This window comes from Poeciliopsis prolifica, unplaced genomic scaffold (genome assembly GCF_027474105.1).
Source record: "Poeciliopsis prolifica strain line A6 unplaced genomic scaffold, Auburn_PproV2 SCAFFOLD006, whole genome shotgun sequence".
NCBI lineage: Eukaryota > Metazoa > Chordata > Actinopteri > Cyprinodontiformes > Poeciliidae > Poeciliopsis > Poeciliopsis prolifica.
In genome coordinates this window covers 5,296,566-5,305,030 of record NW_026562381.1, presented here as the reverse complement: position 1 = coordinate 5,305,030, position 8,465 = coordinate 5,296,566, and the positions used below count along the sequence as shown (strand labels likewise).

The 8,465-nt window shown below is 37.6% G+C and overlaps 1 protein-coding gene across 1 annotated transcript in view; it reads left to right on the top strand.

Annotated features, from left to right (window-relative positions):
- The first annotated feature begins 1,117 nt into the window (after positions 1-1,117).
- Positions 1,118-8,465, top strand: part of LOC129360692 (polycomb group RING finger protein 3) — a 45,428-nt gene continuing 38,080 nt past the window's right edge. Inside the window, exon 1 of the mRNA XM_055031052.1 lies at positions 1,118-1,203. The gene's annotated coding sequence lies outside the window, so the exon portion shown is untranslated. The remainder of the gene's footprint in view (positions 1,204-8,465) is intronic.

Below are 8,465 nucleotides of genomic sequence, written 5' to 3'. Positions count from 1 at the left end.
ACTGCACAAAGATCGTCTAAAAGAACGAAGGGTCACTCTGTAGTTTAACGATAATCTGAAAATTTCCACAATTTAATTCATTTCAGGATTGAGACATGCAATTGTAGTGAGAGAAACGACACATTTTTATAGATGTTATTTTGTTTCTTTTTATTAAATATATTCTTTAATAAAATAGTTTGAACTTTGACAGTCAAAATCAGTCTTGTTAAGTCTTGTTAAGTTTTACATGTTCTATATAGAATTCGGTTCCATTTGTTATCACAAAGGTGAAGACGACTTGTTCTTTCTGGGTTGAGGTTTACGTTTAGGGATAAAGTGTGAATTGAGTTTAGGTTTGGGGTTAAGTACAAAGTGGTAATGGTTGCTTTAAATGAATAAACAATGGATGAAAGTCAATGAAACGTCTTTGTGAAGGACATGTGTGTGTGTGTGTGTGTGTGTGTGTGTGTGTGTGTGTGTGTGTGTGTGTGTGTGTGTGTTTAGCAATATTCTGTATTTAAAGCATAACTTGTTTATAAAATATTTTAGGATGTTATTACCATATTTAGTCTGTCATCACGTATTGCCTAATATATTCCTGGTAAGAAGCTGATTGAGAGACACATAAAATTTTGATTAAATCTATACAGCAATGCATTTGTGTAAATGGAAAAACAAACAAAAATAAAATTTAACAAAACTGAAACTGTATTAAATAAATAATGAAGATGTCAACTGGTAAAATTAAGATGAGCATTCCCCCATTAGCCCACAATTAAATTTCTAGTGAGTAAGGTGACTGCATTCAATTATGCAAAACAAATGTTCTGTAAATAAATACATACAACAAAAAATGTATGTTTTTTTTTTTTTTTTTGTATGCGGGTCAAATACAAAATTTAAATCCACAGAAATAATTTTGTCAAAAAATTCAAAATAACTTGAAAACTATAAAATATGAAGTCTTGTTAAGTTGTTTATGTCGGAAAAATATGCTAATTTAATAATTAATCCTTCATTTAGCTGATCAATTAAAAAAATTCCAAAACACTTGAACACGCTCGCCCTCCCGTCGCACAGTCTGCGCATGCTCAACTTTTCTCCCCAGCTTTTCGGCCTGTTCCGCCACCACTCGGTGATTTTCGTCTCTTTGTTACACTGATAGTGGATTTAACTCGGATTCAACCCAAACATCCAGCGGACTGTGCGGCTCTCAAACAGGTTAGTTCGCCCACTTCTCCCCCTCCCCCTGGTCAACGTGTCCCCGTCCTCTGTGACTCGCTCTTCGGTTTCACGGTACCGGTTCGCTCCCCGTCTCCGTCCGCTCCCGAGCATGCTGTACGTGTTGTTTTATACGCCTGTGTGGTGGTGTATGGCGGCGCCGGGCCCTGCAGTTGCACACCGGGGATGAGGTGGTAGTGGGGGGGTTAATAAGAGAAAAAGTGTGCCGTTCAGACGGCTGTAACGCTAACCGGGCTGGCCACCGTTAGCCCGGTCTGAGTGGAGCCTCCTGTGGTTCTGGTTGTGTTTAAATGCCGATCCTGACCAAGCACCAGTTCTTGGTTCCTATTAAGATGGAATGTTCTTGAAAGCTCATGCTCCTCCATTAAGCTAACCTCTTTCTCCCCCAATGTCCAAAGTTCAGGCTAACATGTGGAGGAAGAGCTGCCTTGGGGTTTGGTTTAAATCAGAAGTTGGTGCATATATTTGTACCTTGTCTTGTGGGTGGTTGTCGTCCCTCTCCAGGCTGCAGCAGCAGCGAGAGCAGACTGACATTGTGGGGAGGAAGGCGTGCAGAGAGCAACCAACAAGTCTGTGCAGTTTTCTGAGAAGAGATGTAGATAAATTGTCACCTTGGTACAAACACAGCTTTCTCTGTGTGCGATGGAGTCATTTGGAGCTAATGAGGAATTAGCCTGAAGGATAAACTTTTCCATTTCTTGGACTTTTGCAACCAGTGCCTCAAGCCTCAAATCATTCACATGTCTATAGATTTCTAGAAGAATCTCAAAGCTGTGTTGTATTTTGCACTTGAATATGAAGAGGAAAATGTGAGAAGTATGTGGTACTTACTGGTTCCCTGTTACATCAAAGTATTTTATATTATTTGAACTTGAATTTCCAGAGTCTATTCCTTTTTCTTAACCTCTAAATGAAGTTTCCATCCATTTTCTCAAACTTTTTTTTTTTGATTTGGCATATTTTCTATCATCTGCAATAAATTCATAACAAGACCCAATGTTTGAATCTTGAAAAGCATACAAGTTTTTGACATGAACATTGACATTTTCTCCTCGCTTTGAGGGGGAAAAAACAGCGTTCGATTAGACCAGAGTCAAGTCTTCCAGGGCTGGTATGCTACATGTTTCAGTTCTTTCTCTGCTTCAACACATCTGGATCAAATGATAGTTTGTCTTTTGTTAGTTTCTGCAGAACTTTATGACATGCTGAGGATGTTGTTAGACTATTTAAAGCAGTGGTTCTGGAGCAGAGACACATCAAAAACAAGGAGATCCAGACCCTGGAGGACTGCTGCTGGACTCCTATGGATATTTCTCCTGGACATATACCCACTGAGATTGTTAATCTCTTTAACAAGGACATCCTGGCTAAGATAAAAGGAGTACAAGATCCAAGAAAGTAATACTAACACAACAATACTGATAAATTACGTTTGTTACAGTTACAACAATGTGTCAAGCAATAAAAACCTCTGACAGTTTTTGGTTTTAAACTAGTTAAAGAGACAACTGCACATCATTCAAACTATGGGACAAACTCATCTTTCCTGACTCAGTGCACATCAATGTTACCTTATGGTGTAGCCAGATGCTTGCTCTGAGGTTCACTGTAGTTAACTTGAAGAAGATATATGATGGCAGTTTTCCTAAAGTCACTTTGTGTATGAAAATATACTTCACCCTTTGATTAGAGACTGAGGCACCTCCAACTAAGGTCAGAAACTTGGAATGTCAGGGTGACTACAAATAAATTCTGGTCAGTTTGAGTCTTAAGGCTTGTGTTTTTATCTTTGTCAACCATAGGTGAACAGTAAATTGGACCTTGTATTTAAGTTTAATTTGTCAATCTGAAAAGTCTAACTTTGCCAAAAGATTTTATTTTCGGGTTCTTTCATACCAGCCTTGTTTAGTCTGCTTTAATCAAACTCTACTTCGTTTGTCTGGAAAGTCTGGTTCATTTGTCGAGGTGTGAATGACTCGATCTCTGAAAAGGGAACTGTGGACCACATGAAAACATTGGACAGGACCGTACTATAACGGAGGGCGTTATGGGTAAAACCACCAAAACAAACATGCTAATTTAGCACTAGCAGGAGGAATGGATGCTACTAAAGTCTGAGCTATTCCATTTGTGTTTTGCAAAGTAGAAAGTTGCGCTAATGTCTTCTTCAGAGGTTTTTATGTCGTTTCCTTCAGTGGTTCTTTGTGCAGCGCCACCGCAAATTGCTTTTCAGATCGACAAAGCAAACCCGCTTTCACACAGCGCTGTAGCAAATAATGCAACTTTGGTTTCTAACTAAGTGAGTTTCCTGGACTATCAGGTGTAAAACATCAAACAATCAGGTCTTCAAAAGCTGGGATGTAGATTGATTGATCAATTTAAAGCACAATCTTATAGCCGACCAGTCTCTGAACAAAACCTGGACAGTAGCATAACCACAGGCTCAAAACTTAAATTATCATTTGTTATGAGTTAAATAAGCCAGCACCTCCTATTTAAGAATCAGCATTAGTCAGATTTGATGCCTATTTTGTGTTAAAACATCCACATTGCCCTGAGATATCATGTCCCAATCATCATTTTTTGATGTTCTAGCATTATGTCTGCATGTTAATCAGTGTGTAATGATTACAAATGACCTAAGAATCATCTATCCTACCAGAAAACATGCCTCTCTGTCTGGTAAAACAATGTTAATGGTCCCTCTGGGCAGCCTGATAAAACTGCATGACAGGCGAGCAGGATATGGTCTCTTAAGACTCAGCACTGCTTGATAATGAGAAAACTCAATAGAAACTGAAGCGCCGGAAGATGGATTTGTCTTTTTCTTGGACAGGAAATGAGATCAGACAGCTCCCTAAATGAGCACTAAGCAACTGTAGAGGATCCCCCAATTGCAAGTAAAGCTAGTTTTCAACTAAATATTTCTGAGAATGTAGGAAGAAATCACATCTTGACTTTTATATAGAAGTGCTAATTCTATATTGTACTAATGTGGGTGGAAGATGAAAGCAGAAATTGTTAAATATAAAATGCAATTTTTCTTATGTTGCAGTGGAACTTAGCAGGAATGTATGCTTTTATGAACCTGAGTAATGCATCAGTCTCACACACTACGGTAGTTTTTGTTACAGAGAAAAGCCCTGCAGCCTTCTGTTACATGACTACAACAAACATGGATGCATTTAGGGCTGCTTTGTTTGGAAATGACCTGCTGGTCACAACACCAGCCACACCAACAAAGTTCTTTCTTTTCTAATTGAGGGAAACATTAGAAAACCTGCTTGCACGTCCATGTGACTTTTGGACTCACGCGTTTTCATTCTGCTGACTTATAAGGGAACTGAGTCTTTTTATGTGGTGAAATATCATAAAATGCTGAAAAGAGAAATGCTAAACAGTGTAATAGATGACAGAAAGGACAGTAAATTATACCTGACAGTTTTTTTGCATGTCTTTGTTGTTAGCTTTGAGACTACATGAAACATTTTTTATTCTTGATCACTGAAGTATATGTTTCAGACATTTATTTCCTTCTACATCACAAAAATGTACTACTTCTGATTCAACTGTCACATAAAATTGCTAAAATTTACATTGAAGTTTTTGCTTATGTGACCAAATGGGAGAGACTTGACAGGATGGAAATATTTTCACATATCAAAAGATTATTTGGTGAACCTTTATATTATGTTGTGTTGTATGTAATTTATGTTTTTTGGACAAATTATGTTGACAGTTGCTTACAGAAATGTAGCTAAATTAAGCCTGGTTTACAAAGCAAGAATATTGTGACCCAGTCTTCCCCTTCTAGCAATCATAAGGACAGTCTGACTATCATGATGGCTCTAAAGATAATCTTAGGAGGTATTCCTACCGTGTGTGGTGCTTCCAAATAATCTGTTATGCTTGGAAGGACGTTGGGAACGCTCCGACCTCAACTGGGGATATTCAACATGTTGGAATCTCTTGGCCTGATATCCCACCGTTTGGGGTTTTCTAGAAGCAGACAGAAACATGGAGGGGAATCCAAAATACAGAAGACACAACAACCACTAAATAGTGGAAGCAATTGTTATTGCTTCTTGCTTCTTCTTTGTCAGCCATGTTTTATACTCGGAGGTCCCATTTGAGCGCCAGAGGTTTTGCCAGATATCTGACATCTGAATGTTCATGAGTGAAATCTGTTTGTGTGTAGAACCAAACTTATGATACCTGGACAGGGTTTCCCCCACAAAACTTTCTAAATCTGTAGGGTAGTCAACCAGAGGCCTATTGTGTTTTTCAGTTAAAAAATGTTCAAAATTGACATAAAATTTTAAAATATAACTAGGAAATTAAAATAAATATATGTTTTTGTATTTCAGATGTTCATCATGATTAAAGTGATTTTTTTCTTTTATCAGTGACTTCTCACTTTATTTGCTAAAGCTGTTAACATGTTGACCAGTAAAGACCAATAATTTTAGATATTCAAAAGAAACAAAATAACAAATAAAGGGAATTATAGAGTCGCTGTAAACAAAATTGTCTTTTTTTTAAAGGGTTATTTGAGGTCAAAGCAGCAGACTTTTATCATCTATTTTTGACAGAAAGAGAGTGAGAAAAGACAAAAAAAAAAACCCTGATAAATTATGCATATAAAATGATTGAACTCTTTTTAATTTACTGATTTATTGCAGACCCCGTTGTTGGTGTATGAAACACCCATTCAATAAATACACAAAGCTTAGACTGGTGGGAGTGCAAGTAAAGTCTGGTGATCCACCAGGCTTATAATACACTGGGGAAACATTTAGATTATTATTATTTTTTTTAATTGTGTGAGGTCTCTTATGCTTTGAAACTCAACAGAAAATCGCCATGTGAACCAGACATTATCAGTCATTGGATCTGTACCATTAATAAACTGGTAAAGAAAGCTGTCAAAGCTCTTAGTTTAGGTAAATGAATCTACCTGCAGATAGGCCTGTCGCGATAAACAATAAATCAATTAATCGCACAATAAATTAAAACTGTTGGCCTCATTTCTATTGTCTGCTTTATTGTTTCTTCTGCCTTTTTCCTCTTTCTGTTAATGACACTGAATGAAAAAAAGCTCAACTCTGGTGCTCTCCACTGACCCTCCCTTCCTCATTTCCTTAGTGTAATGCCCAGCGCGCACTACACGATCGAAGAGTTGTCGGCTGATTGCCGCCCCATTTTCAAAACCTGAGAGACCACACACTAGCCGACAGAAATCCTAGGTACAACGGTTTGATCGAACCGTGTGGTGTCCAACAATGGACACAAAATAATAAGTCCAGTTAACTCATTTTAAAACCAGGCATCAATCAATGCTTTATCATAATCTACCTGCAATGCATGTGGCTAGTGTCACTTCTGACTGAAGGAAAATCATTATAACTTATTTAGGTCACTTTAACAAAGAACAGCTGAAAAGTTACTGGGTTTATCGCCTTATTTATATTTTCTTTGCATGAAATGTTGACTAAACATTCATGTTGTTTCCACATATCATCTCCTATGTCTTCTGAATCCACGCTTTCTGATTGGCTACCTGCCACATTCAACAGGCTGCATTAACGCGCCCAGTCGGAGAAAACCCGTGATTTAGAGAGGAGAGGCCACGACGATGTACCGTAACACACCACACAAGGGACAATCTTAGTACGTTTTAACGTTCTAAGATTGTCGTTCGGGGCAAAAAATTGTGTTGTGTGAATTATTGCATCAGGCAGTCAGATGTGCCCGACTGCTCTATTTAAATCTAATGATTACTGAAGGGCAATATAGTATACAGACTTCATAATTTGCACTCTTTTGGTTGAATGCAGTATTTATTTCCACTTTGCCTTTATGTTGTTTAGTTTTTATACAAGTACATTTTTTGTTAATGGAGACTGAGAATCCGTTTTATTTTTGTTTTTGGTTGTTTTGTTTATTTTGTTTATCAGTTCCAGTGTTAAGTGTTCTTTTGAAAATTAAGTGTATCTATCTTTGACAGGAAATCACATGTATTATTATGTAATTTCCATTAAATCCGTGTAAAAAGGTCTTCAAACAATATTATTGCTTATCGCAATGACTTGAGACAATTAATCGCTCAGCAAAATCTGTTATTGTGACAGGCCTACCTGCAGGTGCTTAGAGGTAACTAAACATGACCATCCTTGTCCTGGTTGCGTGAATGTTATCCTCCTCTGAAACTCAAGTCCGTGCTTGTGCTCCATCTGATTCCATTTCTTGGTGTGTCAACATCTGAAATAGCTGCTTGCCAACAGGTTGGGTGAATTCCAACACTGACTTTCTTCATTTGTGTTAACATTATAAACACTGACAGACACCATAGACTCTAAACACTATTGATCTCTTTCGCATCCAACCACTTCATTTGTCTGTTGTTGGAAATTATTTGCATTGTTCACCCTGTACAGTTCTCTGTAAAATAGCAACAGGGAACAAGATTTTCTCTCCCTTTTCTCTCAGCTGTTGGAGATAAAACAGTGGAGGGTCAGCAATGGTCTGCATCGCATCAAGAACAAGAAACCTCACAGCTTTTAGTATCTTTGTCAGCTTATTAAAAGCTTTGGGAAATGAATGTCAGTGTGCCAAATGAGGAATTAATCGGTTACCCGCCTTGTACTGCAGACCATCTGTACGGTAAATGGCTAATAACTGTCATCTAAGACCTTGCGGGTTACTCTATCAGACGCTTGTGGTTAAAGCTGAGAAAATGAGAACAATAGACGTTTCACTGAACCCTGCTTACCTCAATATTTCAGTTTAATCTGCGTAATGGAAACAGGAATTTTACTGATTGTTTGGTCTGAAATTAAGTTTGTTTGATGCAGTGATTTTCTGTATCTTCCATGAGAACTGCAGTAATCCTGCAAAACAGACATAATTTCTAACACACAGGACTAATAAGTGTGTTATTCCTCACTGATGCTTCAGAATAACCTGTATTCGTGTCCAAGTAGAGTTTAGCTGGATTAAACTCATCTGGTTCTCTGATATCATTATTGTTGATGTCAAAGATGAGTCAATTTGACCTGGTGAACTTTTTAATTGAAGAATGTGTTTGGTTTTCTGAACAGTCAGTTCTCTTCAGTCTCTCCAGAATCAACACTTATTTATTTAAAAAGGACAAATGTAAAAATCTGTGACTTAAAAAACAAAAAAAGAAAACACCCCATGAAAGGTTGCACCATTTTTTTTTTTTACCCATTTCTTTAGGA